Genomic DNA, 21,548 nt, shown 5'->3' on the forward strand with positions numbered 1-21,548 from the left:
CCTTTGCACATAAGAGTGACTCAAATTTTTACTGCATTAGTTTAAACATTTGTTTAGACTTACAGTTCACAAAATTTGTTAGACTGAATTAACTTGCCCACTGTCCTTTGTCATTAATTTTTTACCTTAAGTATTTTGCTTCCTATAATTAAATATTTATAAAGACAAATATCTGATACTTTCCAAGCAAACAAATATTTTAAGAAAAATTAAAATTAAAATGTTTTATATTTTGGCCATTTAAGAAAATTTACGTTGACTCACAGAATATCCCAGTTATATCATCCAAATGAATTTTAATTGTTATGACACCCACCCATGCTGATGAATTTGAATGAATAAGGATTAATCATGCTCTTTTCTCCTTTGGATAGAATTTGAAATTATTTTACAAAATTTCAAAACAAAATTGAATTTGTTGATGCAATTATCTTCAGAAAGAACAAAAATCCAGATAGCTTGATCCATTGTTACAAATACTTTTAGAATTAGAATACCCAAAACTTCTTAAAGGAAGACCATGTGTTTTGACTATTTAATTACATTACTATTTGTAGATTTGCAAGAAAAAACATTTGAAATTTGAGATATATAGTAGTTCTGTCATATTTTACAGAAAAAAATGTCAGAAAGAATTATAGCACTAAGTTTGTTATTATTACCAATAGTAATTGTTCTGCTGTGTTGCCTTAAGGCATGTTGTAGAATAACTCAAATGTGTCCATAATCTACTTTTCAGTCATGTATATCTTCAAGTACATACATTCTGATAGCAAAAAACAACACAAAAAAAAAAGCACCAGAATGAATTAAATTGAGCTTAAAGCCTAAGGTAGTTAATTGAGTATGAAAATGAATTCATGACCTAAAAATTAAAAATAAGCTTCATATATTTATCCTCAGGATGGATGACTGGTATTCATATGGCTTACTGGGTATGATAGATTTATTGTCTTATTGAAAGCTCACCAATGCAATTCTACAAACGCTGAGGCAACTTATGGATTAGCCTAACAACAATGAGGGAGAGAGTTCAGAAGTAAAAGGAGACTTGGTAGAAATAGAAAAGAAACTTTCATCCATTCGTAGATTCATTATTCCAAAAAGCCCATATTAAGGGCTATTTCAGTGCCTAGAATGATGGCAAATACTGATGTTATAAAATTAAAATGAAATAGCTTCTGTCCTGATAAATATTATACTAATATATAGTCTCAATTGGAGGAATTTAATGTAAATTATCTATTATTCTGTTGCTGTAGGTGCTTCCTCCATCAATAAATGATCTTCAAGAGTTTCTATGACTGAGAAATTCAGAAGCATGGGATAAAGCAGGAATTGAACCTTTTTAGACATATTTAGACTGGTTCCCTAAACCTGTGGTCCATTGCCAAGACTAAAAGTCTTAATTAAATTCAAGTGTGATAACTTTGGAAAATGAGAGGTCTTATAATCCTTTAAGTTCTCAGCATTATAAGTAAGAATGCTTCAGACTAAAAAGGGGGTTGTCCAATTCATACCTAGCATCAGGTATGCTTAAATACTCTTGGATTCTGCTTGAAAGACCCCCTAGTCCCTGGAAGTTCCTCCCAAAGCAATGGCTCACTAAGCAAATGGCTTCATGCCTTGCAACCAATAAAGCAAGCAGAATACTAATAGGCATGACAAAGTCATTCATCCTACTTTGAGCAAGGTCACAGGGACTGATTTGATACCATTTAAAAGTCCATGTACTAGCCGAAATGATGAATATGAACTCTTTCTATATGAATGTAAAGGACTAAGCAAAATCTATTTAGTAGAATTGCTTTAGGTGGTAAGCAATAGTGAATACAGATTGCTTATAAAAAGGACTTTTCCAGCACAAAGAAACTTCCTGGTTACCTCATGTATTAAATTAAGCAAGTTCTAGCCTGTCTGACAAGGGCTGTGATAAGAGTCATACTGGAAGAAAACAATTTTCCATTATGGCTGTGTTTGAACAAATCAATCTTTTCTGAGTTAGAGCAAAATTTGACCACCAAACTAATTAGTATCACTAGGGAAAAGTATTGTCTAATGGCAGCACTGGAAACAGAAGGAATTCAGTGGAGAGAAAGGAATTGTGTATGCTTTTACTTGGCAACTGTTTATAAATTCTCCTCTTTACCAATGGTGTAGCAACTTGGTTGGAGAGAGTCAACCATTGGAAGGGGTAGGAAGAGCATCCGAAACTAAGTGTAGAGCCTTAGACTAGGAATCAGGCAGATTTAAATTCAAATCCTATCTCAGATATTTGTTAGTTGTGGGACCATAGGCAATTAACTTTAGTACCCCCAACCTCAGTTTCCTCCTTCACAACATGAGAATAATAATAGCATATATTTCATATGTGTGTTGTGAGGATCAAATCAGATATTTATGAAGTACTTTGAAAATCTTAAAGAATTATATAAATGTTATAAATTATAATTATTCATCTTGGAGGATCTTTTGGGTCATGATTAGTTAATAGTGGCATAAGTGAAAATTAAGTGGTTTTCTGTCAAGAAAAACAAGTGGATACACACAATACTAAAATAATAAAGTACCTTAATGATTAACATTAAGGGAATGAGAAAAGACAATAAAATTTTTAAAAATAGTATAAAAATGTGAAATACATGTATAAAAACATTTGTGTATATATATATGTAACATACATACACATCCATAATATATTGTGTGTGTGTGTGTATATATATGTATATACATATACACACACACACACGTAACATACATACACATCAATAATATATTGTTTCAAAGACATTTTGGTTACTAAGATTTGTTTATGGGACAATAGTTAAAGCTTTTATAAGATTAATTTATGGGATTCTGTGTGTTATAGTAGAAAGGGCACTGGCTCTGGAGTCAGATTCCTTGGGTTTCAGTCTCTCCTATAAAAATTACTACCTGGTTGTTTCAATGAAATTCACTTAATAATCAAAAATATACTTAAACCCAACATATGTGTCTTTTGTTGTTGTTGCTATTGTTGTCTAAATTTGTTGCTATCTGTATAGTTCACATTACATCAATGCAATTACTGAGATGTTAGAATAAACTGGGACTAATATTTCAAATGGGTCATCCTATTGATAATGACAATGAAAAGCTTTTGTAAAATTGGAGAGTAATTCTGTTAGTCCACAAGCATTTACTAAGTACTTTCTATATGCCATAGACTATGCTAAACACTGGAGCTAGGAGCTATTAATTATTTTTGTTTTGGCTTGGGTTGTGTCAAAATGTTAAAAATAGTAGTTCTTCCTCTATTTATAGCTTCCATATCATGCCAAATCAGTAAAAAGAAAATATACAACTAGGGAAAAATAATACCAATTCCTCAAACAAACAAGCAACAGTTCAAGAACTTCAAAGAAATTTTTTTTAAAAAGTAAGAAGAAAGGGGTGGTAATAGTACTAGATTTTTTTTTGGTGGGGTAATGGGGATTAAGTGACTTGCCCAGGGTCACACAGCTAGCAAGTGTCAAGTGTCTGAGGCCAGATTTTCACTAAGGAACTCCTGAATCCAAGGCCAGTGCTTTATCCACTGCACCACCCAGCTCTCCTTGTAGTACTAGATTTTAAACTACATGCCAAATAAAATTTTAAAAACAAACAAAAATAAAACCCCAGAATTATCGTGTTCTGATTTAAAATAGAAAAACTGCTCAGTAGCAGGTATAGGTATATGCTTTACAATAGAATCATATGCTACATAGTAGAAGCAGTAGGTATATGCTCCATAAAAAATTGAACATAGTAACATAGTGTTCAATAAATGCAAGGATTCCAACTACAGTGGTAAGGATTAGTAATAACAAAATTGCTGGGGAAGCTATAAAGCAGTCTGACAAAACTTATTCATTATCATCTCATGATTTCACACCATATACTGCAATCAGAACTATATATAAAAATGTCATTAAGAAATTACAATATTAGGGAAGGAAATTATTGATAAGGTAATACAGTCTCATAAAATAAGAAATGGAAAATTTTATGTTATAAAATTGGAAAAATATAACAGATACAGTTAGAATGTATTTTGTTAATTAGGGAAATTTTCATGCAGCATATTTCTCTGATACAGTTATTATATTTAAGGTATACAGGAAATTAGTTCAAATATGTAAGAAAAAAATAATTCCTTAAAATAAAAATGGTCAAATAATATAAAAAGCAGTTCTTAAAAGAAGAGAGGAATGCTATCAACAAGCATATATAAATATTCCAATTCACGAATGATTAAATAAATAGAAAGGAAGATGACATATTCAAACTCAGAGGATTTATATCAACAAGGATACAATAAGGTGAGTGGAATCAGTACATTGATTTATTAAATACTTGTGATACTATTAATTATAAAAATATTGTGTATGATTTAAGAAATGAGATCACTAAATTGACAATGAAAACTTACAACTCCAGAAGAGTAGTGATAAATCATGCATAGCTCCCCACAACCCTTAGTTGGCAGAGAAGCAGAGAGTAGACAGAGTAGTGAAGAGGAATACAAATTAGATTTTAAGATACAAAAAATTTGTCAATTTATAATGATGATACCAAAATAAAAAGGAAGAAAATAGTTTTATTCAAAAACTTAAAATACACAGAATAGAAGCTATCGTAAAGAGGTGGCATGGTCTAGAATAAAAATTAATTATATTTTAAAATAAACTGTAAACATAGTGGAGATTCATGTTTTTATATTACCTTTTTATGTTCTTCTTTGTATAGATAGATATATATGTTTTTGATGTTTATCCAATTTGTAATATTTAAATAGATTTAGAAAGAGGGGAAAAATTCTAACAAGTCAATAAAGGGTAAAAATACTTAAGTCTCTTACTTAGCAAAATGATCTTCCTAAAGTACAGGTATAATCTTGGCACTCTCATTAAATATACTCAAGTAACTCATTATTTATTACCTCTATGATGAAATATAAAATAATTTCATCATTGTTGTTTGCATTCATCACTTCTGGGGAAAAGAAAGTTCCAGAATTTGTAGTGGGGGGAGTAAGTGAGATTTCTGTACCCTTCTGCAGGCCTTCAGGGGCAGGAGATGTTAGTGTAAATCTAGTGGAGAATGGGAAAGGTAGAGTGGGGAGTGGTTTATAGCCTACACTAGTATACAACTCCTTGATTTTTAATTCCTAAATTCTTTCTTTCAAACATTCATTCCATTCTGCTGCATTACATCATTTCTGAACATCTAAGTCTAACCTATGTATAGTTCCTTCTGTTGATTCATTCCTTCAGTTCCCAGTTCATATGCTCCCTCTAACAACCTCCTTCCTTTTCTCTCATTCTGATCAAATGAACTCCCTTTGCTCCAGGTTCTTTTACAACTTTCCCTGGCTCTCCGTTGGACTCATCTCACTGTCTACTTTATCAGAATAGCCCCATCTCCATGATCCTTCCCCAGTCCTCTACCTTCCAGAACTCTATCAATAGAAACTTGAACCTAGTTCTTCTTAACTGACTAGCTGCACAAAAATAGTGCACTAACTCCAAAATACACAAGACTGTAGATTTAGAGATGGAAAAAAAAAAGGGTCAATCTAATATAACCTCTTCCTTTTATACTTGAGATCCAAAGAGGTTAATAACTTTCCTAAGGTCACAAAAGTATATTATTATTGATAATAGGATAGGAATCTCACATTTAGAATATTAATTGCTTAAAGAACTCTGAGGTACCACCTTGCACTTATAAGATTGGCTAATATGACAAAAGAAAGGGAAATAATAAATGTTGGAGAAGCCATGGAAAAATTGTAACACTGATGAATGTATTGTTGGTGGAGCTGTGAACTGATCCAACCATTCTGGAGAGCAATTTGGAATGATCCCCAAAGAGGTATAGAACTGTGAATACCCTTTGACCCAGCAATGTCACTATTAGGTTTTTATCCCAAAGATTCATAGAAAAGGGAAAAGGTCTCACATGTACTAAAATATTTATAGCTGCTCTTTTTGTGGTGCAAAGAATTGGAAATTGAGGGGATGCTAACCAAGTTATGGCATATGAATGTAATGGAATACTATTGTGCTGTAAGAAATGATGAACAGGAGGAGTTCAGAAAAACTTGGAAGGACTTACATGAACTGATGCTGACTGAGAGGAGCAGAACCAGGAGATCATTGTACACAGTACTGACAACATATATTTCTTTTTTGAGATTTTTCCCTTTTGTTCTGTTTTTTCTTTCACAACATGACTAATGCAGAAATATGTTTAACATGATTGTACATATATAACCCATATCAGATTTCTTCCTGCCTTGGGGAAGAGGGGGGAAGGGAGGCAGGGGGAAATGTGCAACTAGAAATCTTATAAAAACAAATGTTGAAAACTATCTCAATATGGAACTAGAAAATAACAAAATACTTTTATGATAAAAAAGAATATCAATTGCTTAATGTTTATAGATTTAATAGTTATAGTAAATATATGCAGCAAGCTATGTGCTCTTTTCCTTCATTCTGCCACTATCACTTCAGAAACATAAGGGGGTGTACAGTAATGAGGACTATCTCCTATTTTCCTTTGTATCATGGGTTACCATGGTAATGTCCAAGTGTCCACTCCACTGAGAGTTAGCCTCTCCATAATTAGTTAGACTGGTCCTTTGAAAGCTGATGTAGTCTGTTTTGTTTGCACCACACTCAAAGGCTTTTCCATCATGGTAAAACCTGGAGCTTGTACTCTCAAAATAATCTTCAAAGGTTTAAACTCACCTATCAATCACAATGATGTATCAGAGTAAAATTTATCATAGGGACCAATTTCCTGCAAACATTGATTGTTGCATCTCACTTCATCTCTTAAATCTATAATAAGGGCAATTCTAAAAAATATAAAAATCCTTTACAGATTTTGTTTAACCAATATGAAGAATTACCCCCATATCAAAGACTATGTAACTTTGTTTTCCTTTTTTCAAAAGATCAATGTATTTTTACCATGCCAAAACCTCCCAAATGACATATTTCTTCATATGTATGGGCCCATTGATTAAAAAATAAAGCTAAAATTCTACAATAATATATTGGGGGTAGTAGATATAAATTAACATTTTGGGATATTTTAATACTACTTTATTGAAATTTATAGAAGGATATTATGTTCACTGTCCTTGTTTCAGGAGTCAGAGAGATAATTAGCAACTTATATGCTCTTGTTGAGTCTTAAATTGACAGATGGACTTATTGCCCCCTTCAGTCTTACATTTGACTATATGTGGTGATGTGTATCATATTTTGAAAGTTCCATTTTATGACTGATAAAATACTGCAGGGCCGATTTAAAAATGTCCCAAGCAGGCACTGAAATTTTGATGGACTTTATTTTTTTTAATGGGAATCAGGCATAGTCACTGCAAGAAAACATTTTTTTTTCCTTAGAAGCCTTTCAAAAGCTTCCTCTCATTTGTGAGTCAAGGAGAATATTCTTACCTTGCTCCAGGTAAGCATATTTTATCTCCACCTGGACTTTATGATTTCATCTCTGATATAATAAAGCTTGATAAAATTCTTAAGATCTGAAACAGCACACATGAGCCTGTATTTATGAATAAAGTATATTTATTAGCCAAATTGTCCTGTGATGCTTACATTAACTTGTCAAATTAACTGATTTTATGAATTCCAAAGAATTATTTCCATCCATCTATTTATTTAAAGAGGAGCATTGGAGACAGGGAAGGGCTGTTGGCATGTGAGGAGAAAAAATCATTAGATCCTAAAATTTAAGATAATTATTGTTAGACTTGGAGTCATGTAATGAGGCTCATGTTTTCTCCCTCTCTGACATTTACTTGCATTAAGATGATGGCCAAGGTCAGCTAGGTGACGCAGTGGATAGAGCACCAGCCCTGGATTCAGGAGGACCTGATTTCAAATCCATCCTCAGACACTTAACAATTACTAGCTGTGTGACCCTAGGCAAGTCACTTAACCCCAACTGCCTCATCAAAAAAAAAAAAAAGATAATGGCCAGGTCACTTGAACTCTTAAATTCTTCATTTACAAATTTGGTAAAATAATATGTGATGTGAGTTTCAAATAAAACAATATAAACATGTTGCATATTTTAGAGAATAATATAGAAATCAGCTGTTATTTAGCTACAGTCCATTGCTTCATTTTGCTTGTAAGAAAATGGTCATACATATATATATAGTAAGTGATAGAGATTGGATTCAAATGGAGTCTCTAATTCTGAATCATCCTACACTATGATAATTTGAAGTAAACAGGTTATTTTTTGTTATATTAGAAACTGAATTTTTCTTATTTGTTATCCTAGTTCACTGTTACTTTAGAAAATAAAACTATTTTAGTTGTATGACATTATATGTGGAGGAGAAAAATTAATTGCTTATATACATGGAAAGCAAAAAGGCAAATGGTGATATGTGTGTGTGTGTGTCTCTGTGTGTGTCTGTGTGTGTAGTTGCTAATCATCTCTCTGACTTCTGGAACAAGTGCAGCCAGAAAACTCAGGAGAGATAAAGGAGAACAATTTAGGAGTGGGCAATAGCCAAAGAAAGATGCTTAGAGGCAAAACATGGAGGAAATTGTTCAAAGAACAGTAATGAAGCAAGTGTCACTGGATTAAGATTTATATGGAGGTGAGTAATTGGTAAGAAGATTGGAAAGTTGAGGAAAGAGATGGAATAGGTTATCAAAGGCTTTGAATGCCAAACAGGATTTTGTATTTTATTCTGGAAGTGGTATGGAGGCAGATTAAAATATCAAGACATAAGCGGGGGATGGCAACTAGGTGGTACAGTGGATAAAGTCCCAGCCCTGGATTCAGGAGGACTTGAGTTCAACTCCAGCCTCAGACATTTGACACTTACTAGCTTTGTGACCTTGGGCAAGTCACATAACCCTCATTGCCCCACCAAAAAAACAAACAAACAAACAAAAAAATTCAAGACGTACTGTAGAAATACTATAAATAAGACAGTTTCCTTTAAAATCTAAAAACCAAGTATCCCTCTAGATACAGGGAGGGGAAATCCACAAGCAAATATTTGGCACCTACATTGTGCTTACCTTAATTGCTTTGAAGAGTTCACCAACTTAACCCAAAAATATTTATTTCTTTTAAAAATAAGATTCAGAAGTAGCTCCAAATAATGCCATATGACAATTCTTGGAGCAGGATGAGAGTGTTGCCCAGACTGGCCTTGAGGGAGGCTCTGAATTGGCTGTAGCACTGGCTACTTCTGGGACTCAACTCAAGGCTCCAGTGAGGGGTTTGAGTGGTTGGGTGAGAGTAAGTTGCAGGGCTCTCTGCTGGCACTGAGATGGAACTCTTTTCTGTTGCCTGTGCTGGGATTCAGGAAGCAGTCTTGAGTGGCAGCCCACAGGCATGCCCAAGGCTTACACAGTGAAAAAGAAATTTGTTCCTGGGTTAAAGAGGAACCAGACCTGTGGTTACTTCAGACCAGAGCACAGGTCAGAGGAGTGCAGAACATGCTTCTTCTTAAATCATACAATGTCAGATCCCATAAAACTTGGGACACTGCACCCTGGAAGCAGTGCCCTACTTTAAGGAGTTAAAAGACAAGAAATAGGCTGGCAAAATGAGAAGACAGAAAAAGATGCTGACTTTAGAAAGTTTATTTGGTAACAAGGAAGATCAAAATACATCCTCAGAAAGAGATAACAAAGTCAAAGCTCCTACATCCAAATCTTGCAATAAAAATATGAATTGGTCTCCAGCCATAGAAGCCCTCAAAAAAACCCAAAAGGATTTGAAGAGCAAAAAATGGAAAGAGAAATGAGAGTGATGTAGGAAAATCATTAAAAAAAGTCAGCTGCTTGAAAAGCCAAATGGAAAAGGAGATACAAAAGCTGTATGAAGAAAATAATTGCTTAAGAATTAGGATTGAGCAAATGGAAGCTAAGGAGTTTATGAGAAAACAACACACAATGAAGTAAATAAAAATGAATGATAAAATAGAGGACAATGTGAAATATCTCCTTGGAAAAACAGCTGATTTGGAAAATAGATCCTGGAGAGATATTATTTTTTTCAGGAATCATTTTATTGATCTTTTATAGAAAACAGGACTTTATTTGCCAGGAAGGATGATGCCATTGTACTTTTGCTGGAACCAGTTCCTGGCTTCCTCTTTGCCAATTATGTGTTTGGCCCCAATGCAGCCTGTCCTCCACTTTTTCTCTGCAATATTGAAGCTGGCCCTGCCCAGCACCACATAGAAGTCCAAGTCATATTTGTCAATGCTTGGGCCATACTTAATCCCCAGGTGAATATGCTCTTGAATCCCAAAGCCAAAGTTGCCTCTGTCTGAGAAGTTATTTTTCTTTAACTCACATTCTCACACCTTTAGCCCCTTCTTCAGAATCTCTTCAGCTTTGGCTCCACAGACTGTACAGTGAACTCAGATTGTCTTATTTCTCCTGATTCCAAAAGACTTGACAGTATAGTGAGCTTTGCAGAACACTGGTGTTTGGCTTGTGAGCTGCTCCAACACTTTGGTAGCCCTGGTCTGGTGATCCCCACTCTCCCCAATACAGATGTTGAGGCAGAGCTTTCCAATGCACAGTTCCTTCATGGTGTTTTCCTTTTCACCTTGATCCTGTGCCATGGTGGAAAACTGGAAGTGAGATAATTTGAGAATTATTGGACTACCTGAAGTAAGGAAGGGCAGACCAGAGGAGGGAGCAGTTAGAAGCAAAACACTTTTGAAGAATGATAGGGTAAAAGAAGGTAGACAATAGGGTAAATATCAAAGGGAGGGAATAGGATGGAGAGTCATACAGTTAGCAATAGTAACTGTGGAAAAAACAAACAAACAAACAAACCTTGAAGCAAGTTTGTCTGATAGGCCTCAGTTCTCATACACATAGAGAACGGAGTCTAATTTTTTTTTAAATGAGAGCCATTCCCCAATTGATAGATAATCAAAAGAAATGAAGTCTTCAGATGAAATAATCAAAGCCACCCATAGCATATGAAAAAATAAATGCTCTAACTCACTATTGATTAGAGAGTTTCAGGTCAAAAGAATTCTGGGTACTATATCATACCTATTGAATTGGATAATAGGACATCAGAGGGAAATGACAAATGTTGTGGGGAATATGGGGGAAATGAGACATTAATATACTCTTGGTAAAGTTGTAAACTGATTCAAACATTCTGTTGAGCCATGTGGAACTATGGCCAAGGGACTAGACACCATACTCCAGGAAATTATCAAGGACAACTGCCCTGAAATTGCAGAATCAGAGGATAAAAACACCATTGAAAGAATTGACTGATCACCTACTGAAAGAGACCCCAAAAGGAACACTTCAAGAAATATTGTAACCAAACTCCAGAATTATCAGATGAAGGAGAAAATATTTCAAGCAGCCATAAAGAAACCATTTAAATATAATTGAGCCATAGTCAGGATTGCACAGGACCTGGCAGCTTCAACATTAAAGGAATGCAGGGCTTAGAATATGATATTCAAGAAGGCAAAGGAGCTTGTATTACAGCCCATAATCAACTACCCAGCAAATCTGAGCTTTATATTTCAGAGGAAAAGACGGACATTCAATGAAATAGGGGACTTCCAAGACTTCCTGAGATAAAGACCAGAACTGAAGAGGAAATTAGATCTCCAAATACGAGACTCTAGAGAAATATAAAGAGGTACACAAGGCAGAGGAGGCAGGGGGGAGGGATGGAAAGTTGTTCAATGATGTTAAATTTGAGAGAGGACTATACTTTTAACTCTTGGGATCTGTATCTCTGTTAATGTATTGTTATTAAATTGACTTTGATGTCATGATATAAAGAAACTTAAGGGGTAGAATTAAAGAAGACTAGGGGGAGGAGAGGAAGGGGTAGGTGGAATGGGGATAATTACATCATATGAAGAGGCACAAAAAGAACCCATTATAATAGAGGAAATGAAGGGAGGGTTGAGAATTGTTGAAACCTTACTCTCATCAGATTTGGTTCAGGGAGGGAATAATATACACACCCATTTGTTACAAAGGAACTTAGCTTACTCTTTAAGGAAACAAAAAGGGAAGGGGGAAAGGATTGATAGAAGGGAGGGCAGAAGCAGGGGGGAAAGGGGCAAGAAAAAGAAGGGCAGCTGATAAAAGGGAGGGCAGATTGAGGGGGCCAGTGGTCAGAAGCAAAACACTGTTCAAGAGGAATAGGGTGAAAGAAGGAAAAACAAAGAGGAAAAGAGGATGGAGGGAAATAAACAGTTAATAATCTTTACTCTGAATGTGAATGGGGTGAACTCTCCCATAAAAGAGAAGTGAAAAGCAGAGCGGATTAAAAATCAGACTCCTACAATACGTTGTTTACAAGAAACACATTTGAAGCAGAGAGATACACACAGAGTAAAGGTAAAAGGTTGGAGCAAAATATATTATGCTTCAGCTGATGTAAAAAAAAATCAGAGGTAGCCATCCTTATCTAAGACAAAGCAAAAGCTAAAATAGATCTAATTAAAAGAGATAAGGAAGGAAACTACATCTTGCTAAAAGTTATGATAGATAATGAAGTAATATCAATACTAAACATGTATGCACCAAGTGGTCTAGCACCCAAATTCTTAGGGGATAAGTTAAATATAACAGGAAATAGACAGCAAAACTATACTAGTGGGAGAATCTGAACCTTCCCCTGTCAGAATTAGATAAATTTAAACACAAAATAAATAAGAAAGAAGTTAAAGAGGTGAATATTAGAAAAGTTAGATATGATATCTGGAGAAAACTGAATGGGCATAGAAAGGAAAAAAGCTTTTTCTCAGCAGCACATGGAACATACTCAAAAATTGACTATGTACAAGGGAACAAAAAACACATAGTCAAATTTACAAAGGCAGAAATAGTAAATGCATCCTTCTCAGATCATGATGCAATAAAATTACATATAATAACAAGCCATGGAAAGGTAGACTGAAAATCAGTTGGAAACTAAATAATTTCATTGTAAAGAATCTATGGGTCAAACAACAAATAATGGAAACAATCAATAACTTCATCCAAGAGAATGGCAATCAGAGAACATACCAAAACCTATGGGATGCAGCCAAAGTGCTTAGAGGAAATTTTATATCTCTAAATGCTTACATGAATAAAAAAGAGAAAGAGGAGATCAATGAATTGGGCATTCAACTAATAAAGCTAGAAAAAGAACAAATTAAAAATCCCCAACAAAATACTATATTAGAAATACCGAAAATTAAAGGAGAAATTAAGAAAATTCAAAGCAAGAAAACTATAGAATGAATCAATAAAACTAAGAGCTGGTTATATGAAAAAAAACAATAAAATAGATCAACCTTTGGTTAATTTGATTTTAAAAAAAGAAAGAAGAAAACCAAATTACCAGTATCAAAAATGAAAGGGGTGATCTCACCATCCATGAAGTGGAAATTGAAGCAATAGTTAGGAGCTTTTTTGTCTAACTGTATGCCATAAATCTTACAATCTAAATGAAATAAATGAATATATACAAAAATACAAATTGCCGAGGTTAACTGAAGAGGAAATAAAATTCTTATATAGGCCCATGTTGGAAAAAGAAATTGAACAAGCCATTAATGAATTCCCTAAGAAAAAATCTCCAGGGCCCAATTGGTTTATAAGTGAATTTTCTCAAACATTTAAAGAACAATTAATTCAAATACTATAGAAACTACGTAGAAAAATAGGTGAAGATGGATTTCTACCAAATTCCTTTTATGACACAAATATGGTGTTGATACCTAAATCAGCCAGAGCCAAAACAGAGAAAGAAAATTACAGACTTATTTCCCTAATGCATATCCATGCAAAAATCTTAAATAAAATATTGGCAAGAAGGTTACAGCAAGTGAGCACCAGGATAATACACTGTAACCAGGTGGGATTTGTACCAGGAATGCAAGGCTAGTTCAACATTAGAAAAACTATTAATATAATCAACCACATCAATAACAAAACTAACCAAAATCATATGATTATCTCAATAGATGCAGAGAAAGTGTTTGACAAAATACAACACTCATTCCTATTGTAAATACAAGATAGCATAGGAATAGGTGGAGCTTTTCTTAAAATAATAAGCAGTATCTACCTAAAACTATCAGCAAGCATCATATATAATGGGGGTAAGTTAGAGGCATTCCCAAAAAAGATCAGTGTTGAAACAGGGATGTTCATTATCACCTCTATTAATTAATATCATACTAGAAATGTTAGCTATAGCAATAAGAGAAGAAAAAGGAATTACAGGAAATGGAATATGCAAAGAGGAAACAAAACTTTCATTCTTTGCAGATGATATGATGGTATACTTAGAGAATCCTAAAGAATCGACTAAAAAACTGCTTGAAATAATTACCAACTTTAGCAAAGTTGCAGGATATAAAAAACCCACATAAATCATCAGCATTTCTATACATGACCAACAAAGTTCAGCAGCATGAGATAGAAAAATAAATTCCATTTAAAGTAATGGTAAACAATTCAGAGTCTACCTGCCAAGACAAATGCAGGAATTCTGTGAACACAATTATAAAACACTTTTCACATAAATCAAATCAGGTCTAAGTAATTGGAAAAATATCAATTGCTCATGGATAGACCAAGCAAATATAGTAATAATGACAAGTCAACCTAAATTAATTTACCTATTCAGTGTTATACCAATCAGACTACCAAAATTATTTTATAGAGTTAGAAAAAATAATAATAAAATTCATCTGAAAAATGAAAAGTCAAGAATATCAAAGGAACTAATAAAAAAAATGCACAGGAAGGTGGACTAGCCATACCAAATTTGAAGCTATACAATAAAGCAACATTCATCAAACCCATTTGCTACTGGCTAAGAAATAGAGTGGTGGATCAATGGAATAGGTTAGACACAAGAAACAAAGTATTTCCAGGTTTTTCTGATAGTATCCTGTTCATCATAACCTGAATAAAGTACCTTAAACTTAACAAAGAACTTTCTTCATATTAGCCCAGCAAAGTAGGTACCACACATTTTGCCATTATAATCAATCATCATAACTATTTCCCTCCATCCTATTCCCTTCCCATGATATTTACTCTATCTTCTTTCAATCTATTCCTCCTCAAAAGTGTTTTATTTCTGACTGTCTCCTCCCCTACTCTGCACTCCCTTTTTTTTCACCCTTCCTTCCTTATCCTCTTCCCCTCATACTTTCCTGGAGGGTTAAATAGATTAATCCTCCCAACTTTGTGTGAATGTTATTCCCTCCTTGAGTCCCTTCTGATGAGATTAAGGTCTGTGAGCTAATTGTGTGTTCCAAATTTTCTTCCTCCCTCCCTCCTCAACCCTCCCTATGAAATCAAGCAATTCAATATGCCATACTTGTGCAGTTTTGCAGAACATCTTTACCTTCCTCGAAAGTGTTTTGCTTTTTACTGCTCTCTCCCCCACTCTGCCCTTCCCTCCTTCACCTCTTCCCCCCACCCCTTATCTCCCTCTCCTCCCTCAGGGCAAAAATATATTACTATACCTATGTACATATGTATGTTAGTCCTTTTTTGAGCCAATTTTGATGATATTAAGATTCACTCATTCCTCAACTCCTTCCCCCTCTTCTCCTCCCCTCCATAAGCTTTTTTCTTGTTTATGTGAACAACCTCTCCCCAGACCATCTCTCCCCTTCCCCCCTCCCCCAGTCTATTTCTCCTACACCTCAAACCTATTTTAAAGATGTCATCATGGATTAGTTAGGTGGCACAGTGGACAATGCACCAGCCCTGGACCCAGGAGGCCCCAAGCCCAAATCTGGCCCCAGACATGACACCCTACCCTGTCTGCCCCAAAAAGAACAAAACATAAATGCTTTACAGATATCATCCCTTCATATTCAGTTCAGACCTGTGTCCTCTGTGAATTCCTTACTGAGATAGTTCTTATGAGTTTGAAGTATTATCTTCCCATGCAGAAACATAAACAGTTTGATCTTTTAATATCCCTCATGAAGTCTTTTTTTCCTGTTTATCTTTTTATGCTTCTCCAGTGTCTTGTATTTGAAAGTCAAATTTTCTATTCAGTTCAGGCCTTTTCATAGCAAATGCCTGAAAGTCGTCTTTCTCATTGAAATTCCATTTTTTCCTCTGAAAAATGATGCTTACTTTTGCTGGGTACATGATTTTTGGCTGTAGTGCCAGTTCCTTTGCCCTCTGGAATATCATATTCCATGCCCTCTGGTCCTTTAATGTAGAAGCTGCTAGATCTTGCTTTATCCTTATTGGAGCTCCATAGTATTTGAATTCCTTTTTCCTAGCTGCTTGCAATATTTTCTCCTTGACTTGTGAGTTCTGGAATTTGGCTATAATATCCCTGTAGGTTTTCCTTTTGGGATCTCTTTCAGGAGGTGATTGGTAGATTCTTTCAATTTCTATTTTAGCTTCTGCTTCTAGAATATCAGGGCAATTTTCCCTCACAATCTCTTGGAGGATGGTGTCTAAGCTTTTGTTTTGCTTTTCAGGTAGTCCAATGATTTTCCAATTATCTCTCCTAGATTTATTTTCCAGGTCAGCTGTTTTTCCAAGGAGATATTTCACATTGCCCTCTATTTTTTCATTCAGTTGGATTTGCTTTACTGTTTCTTGGTTTCTCATAAGGTCACTAGGTTCCATTTGTTCAATCCTAGTTCTTAGGCAATTATTTTCATCAGACAGTTTTTTAATCTCCTTTTCAATTTGGCTTTTCAAAATGTTGACTTTTTTCTCATGACTCTCCTGCATTGCTCTCATTTCTCTCTCAATTCCTTCTTCTCTTTCTCTACATCTTCATTCTATCTCTCCTACTTTCTCTTCAAAGTCCCTTTTGAGAGCTTCCATGACCTGAGACCAGTTCATATTTTTCTTGGAAGCTTTGGATGTTGGAGCTTTGACCTTGTTATTATCTTCTTTTTTGGAGCTTGTATTGTGGTCTGCCTTTCCCCCAAAGAAGTTTTCAATGGTCTTCTGCTTTCTCTGCCGACTCATCCTGGCTAACTATTTCTTGGCATTTTACCCCTTCTTAGTGCTGCTTCCAGGACACACTGTTCAATCTACAGCATGGCCCAGGGGGTGATTGGGCTTCTTCTCAGCCTGCCTGGCTTGTGAGTAATCATGGCCACTTTCTTTTTGACCTGGAAACAAAAGTCTGATTGAACTCTGATTCTTTATGGTTGGAAGCTTGGCATTCTTTTGCCCCTCCCCCACTGAGCCACCATCACTAGATTCAGCACACTGGTTCAGACCCATGGTGCTTTGTCCCAACTTCAGTAGATACTGCCTCCACTTCACCCCGGCCTACCGCTGAACCCCCCCACCAATCTATGATCAGAGCCTCAGAAACTGCTGGTGCTAAAGACTGTGACAGGAGCTGGAAGCACTGTCCCTGGCTGGGTCCAGATTGTACGCTGAGCTGTTCAGCCTGATCAGTAGGTGATCAGAATTGTCCTCTTTTGAGGACAAATAGTCTCACTCTTTTTATGTGTATTAGGCTGTTCTGGGCTTTGATTTTTTTACCGCATTATTTGGGCATGAGTGGACGGTTTATCTGGAGCTTGTGGGAGTCATAGCCTCTCCTCTGCCATGTTGGCTCCACTCCCTGGTACTTTGGAAACAAAGTATTAAATGACTGTAGTAATATACTGTTTGATAAACCCAAAGACCCCAGCTTCTGGGATAGGAACTCAGTATTTGACAAAAACTGCTGGGAAAACTGGAAGAGAATGTGGCAGAAATAGACCAATATCTTACACCTTATACAAAAGTAAGGTCAAAATGGGTTCAAGATTTAGACATAAGAGGTGATACCATAGGTAAATTAGGAGTAGAAGGAATAGTTTGTTTATTTCTCAGATCTATGGAGCAGAAAACAATTTATGTCCAAACAAGAGATAGAGAATATTATGAAATGTAAGGTGGAAGACTTTGATTACATTAAATTAAAATCGTTTTGTACAAACAGAAGCAATGCAGCCAAAATTAGAAGGCAGACAGAAAGCTGCAAAACAATTTTTATAGCCAGCATTTCTGATAAAGGCCTCATTTCTAAAATATATAGGGAACTAAATCAAATTTATAAAAAATCCAAGGCATGCCCCAATTGAGAAATGTTCAAAGGATATGAACAGGAAGTTTTCTGATAAAGAAGTCTCAGCTATCTATTGCCATTTGAAAAAAAAATGTTCTAAATCACTATTGATCAGAGAAATACAAATTAAACCAACTCTGAATTACCACCTCATCCCTATCAGATTGGCTAAAATGACAAAAAAGGAAAATAATAAATGTTGGAGAAACTGTGGAAAAATTGGAACATTAATGCATTTTTGGTGTAATTGTGAACTGATCCAACCATTCTGGAGAGCAATTTGGTACTATGCCAAAGGGCTATGGGACCATTCATACCCTTTGGCCCAGTGGTACCACTGCTAAGTCTGTATGCCAAAGAGACCATAGAAAAGAGGAAAAGACCCACATGTATAAACATATTTATAGCAGCTTTCTTTGTGGTGGCAAAGAATTGGAAATCAAGGGAATGCCCATCAATAGGGAAATGGCTAAACAAGTTGTGGTTTATAAATGTAATGGAATACTATTGTGTTGTAAGAAACAATGAACAGAAGGAGTTCAGAGAGACCTTGAAGGACTTAAAGGAACTGATGCTTTCTGAGAGGAGCAGAACCAGGGGAACATTTTACACAGTAACAGTAACATTGTGTGATGAACAATGGGGATAGACTTGGCTCTTCTTAGCAGTGCAATGATCCAAAACAGTTTGAAAGACATCATGATAGAAAATGTTCTCAAAATCCAGAAAAAAAAAGAACTGTGAATTATGAGTGCAGATTGAACCATGCTGTTTCTACTTTTGGACTAATTTTTTTTTCCTTCTTTTTTGAGGTTCTTCCCTTGTGCTCTGATTCTTCTTTCACAAGATGACTAATGTAGAAATATGCTTAATGTGATGTACATATACAAACTATATCAGACTTTTCTGTCTTGGGGAGGCAGGAGAGAAGGAAGGGTGGGAGAAAAAAATTTTGGAACTAAAAAATCCTGTGAAAATAAATGTTGAGATCTATCTTTATATGTAACTGGAAAATAATAAAATACTTAAAAATAGAATTCTGGAGTGATAAAGGTTATCTGAATGAAGCTCTTTGGAGCTTATTCTAACATATATAGAGAGACAGACAGAGATAGAGATAGAGGCAGACATACAGAGACAAAGAGAGGCAGACAGAAACAAAAAGACAAAGACCAAGAGACAGAGACAAAGACAAAGAGTGATAGAGAGAAACAGACAGAGAAACAGATAGAAAAAGTATACATATGTTCTAAGGCAGAGGTAGAAAACCCTTGCATGTGTCACTAGCCTGAGTGAGTCACAAAAAGTAACTAACTTAAATATCAAGTCATTGCAAAAGTCTTCTGATCTGAAAGGTATGTTTCTAAATATTCAGTAATCTCCTGATGGGGATAAAAGAGAATTTTCAGGAAAGTCAATGAATCAAGAATTTCTATATTAATGAATTGTTTTTAGAATCAATAAAGACTAAGGTTCAAATCCTCTTTCTGACATTTAGTCATTAAATGATCCCAAGTAGTTCATATTCTCAGTTTTATTATCTATCACAGTTGATAGTTATAAGGATCAAGGAATGCTCTATCTCCAGGATCAGGTCCACTGAATTTTCTAAAATTTTTGGAGGTGTTTATGGACAGGAGCTTACTGTACTGCTAAAGCTGATGCTAGAGAACTCCACATTTTCTACCATAGAAAACATTATGACAGCATTAGAAAAATCGATGACAATTCAGACACTCTGCCATTTTGACATGCAGAGAATTGGGGAACCAGTTAAAACAATGTGGCATACCCCAAATTCTACCAGCAAGGTATTGATATGAATATTGGGGATTTTAGATATTGGAATCAAAAGTGTTCTGAATTCACTCAGAGTAATAGCATCAGTTCAGAGGTTACATAGGATTTCTATGCTATTATATCTACATTTTGAAATTAATGGTATGGGTTTATTTTCATAGAGATTTTCATGCTTTTGAGATTGTGTTTTATACTTAGTTTTTTAAAAAGAGAACATTTGTAAAAGCTTTTTATAGTCATGTGATCAAATTTATATTTTATAATACTCTTATTAATATTAAGTTCATATTCATTTAGATTTCCCTAGTTTGAATTTCATTGTCTTTTATTCTTTCATGTGTATTTTCTTCTATTCATTAATCTATCTCTATTTTGAAACATTGCAAGATGGTTTTGATTTCATAATACAATGTTAATTCCAGGGGTATTGTGCTCCCATATTCTGAGTTGTTTGTTTTTGTTATTTTTTTTCTCTCAACTTATTATTTGATTGAACTCTATAAAGCATTTCCCTGGCAAATTGGTTGCCATGGCAAGTGTAAATTGATTCTAGAAATATTATTTTTGATAAGCCTATTCCAAAAAAAAAAGAGGGGAACATTTGTATGAACAGTAACAGAAACATTGCATGATGATCAACTGTTATATACAGCTCTTCTCAGAAGTACAATGATCCAAGACAATTCCAAAGAACTCAACATGGAAAATGTTCTCCACATCCAGAAAAAAGAACTGGGGATTCTGAATGCAGATTGAACCATACTCTTTCTACTTTTTCTTTTTAGGTTTTTCCCTTTTGTTCTGATTCTTCTTTAACAACATGACCAATGCAGAAATATGTTTTATATGATTGTACATATATAACCTATATCAAATTTCTTTATGTCTTGGGGATGGGAGAAGGAAGGGAGGGAGGGAGAAAAATTTGGAACTAAAAATATCATAAAAGATTTTGAAAACTATCTTTACATTAATTGGAAAATAATAAATTATTATTATGATTAAAAATAATTTGTGTGATATGCCATTTAGTGCATTTATATTGTTTAATTTAAAATTCTAAATGTGCATTCTAATCTGTTCCCCCAGTTTTGGGGAAAACTGACTAAAATCACTGATAAAACAACTTTAGATTTTTAAGGGTTTATTGAAATATAGAAAGAGAAAGATTGAGAACAGAATTCTTACAACCTCACAATCCTATCTTTCCTCAGCTCCTCTCTGTCTTTCCCTCCCATCACCACCAAGTCAGGAACCAAAAAGACAGCACTCCTCATGCAGGCTCCCCTTTCCTCCTTCCTGTCCCCTCCCAGAATGGGGAGGTTCTTCAAGCTGGTGGGTTGATTGGACAGGAAGTTCAAAGTTTTTTTTTAGATTCTGAGAACCATGCTTTCTTAAGTACTCTCAAGTACCAGCCACATGTGCTTAGAATCTAGTCAACTACCAATCCAGTCAAATCAGCCAGTAATCCACTCAGGTGGACTCCTGAGTATCTGCCAAATCTCATCTATCACATTCCATTATGTTGACAATATTCAATATTGATATTTCAATTTCTAGGGAACCTGATTTAGTTTTTAATTTTAATTTTGTTTTTCTTT

The 21,548-nt window shown here is 34.9% G+C and overlaps 1 pseudogene; it reads right to left on the reverse strand.

Moving 5' to 3' along the window:
- Positions 1-10,126: 10,126 nt before the first annotated feature.
- LOC122726626 lies at positions 10,127-10,663 on the reverse strand (annotated as a pseudogene).
- Positions 10,664-21,548: the final 10,885 nt, after the last annotated feature.

Source organism: Dromiciops gliroides, chromosome 4 (genome assembly GCF_019393635.1).
Source record: "Dromiciops gliroides isolate mDroGli1 chromosome 4, mDroGli1.pri, whole genome shotgun sequence".
In the NCBI taxonomy this organism is placed as follows: domain Eukaryota; kingdom Metazoa; phylum Chordata; class Mammalia; order Microbiotheria; family Microbiotheriidae; genus Dromiciops; species Dromiciops gliroides.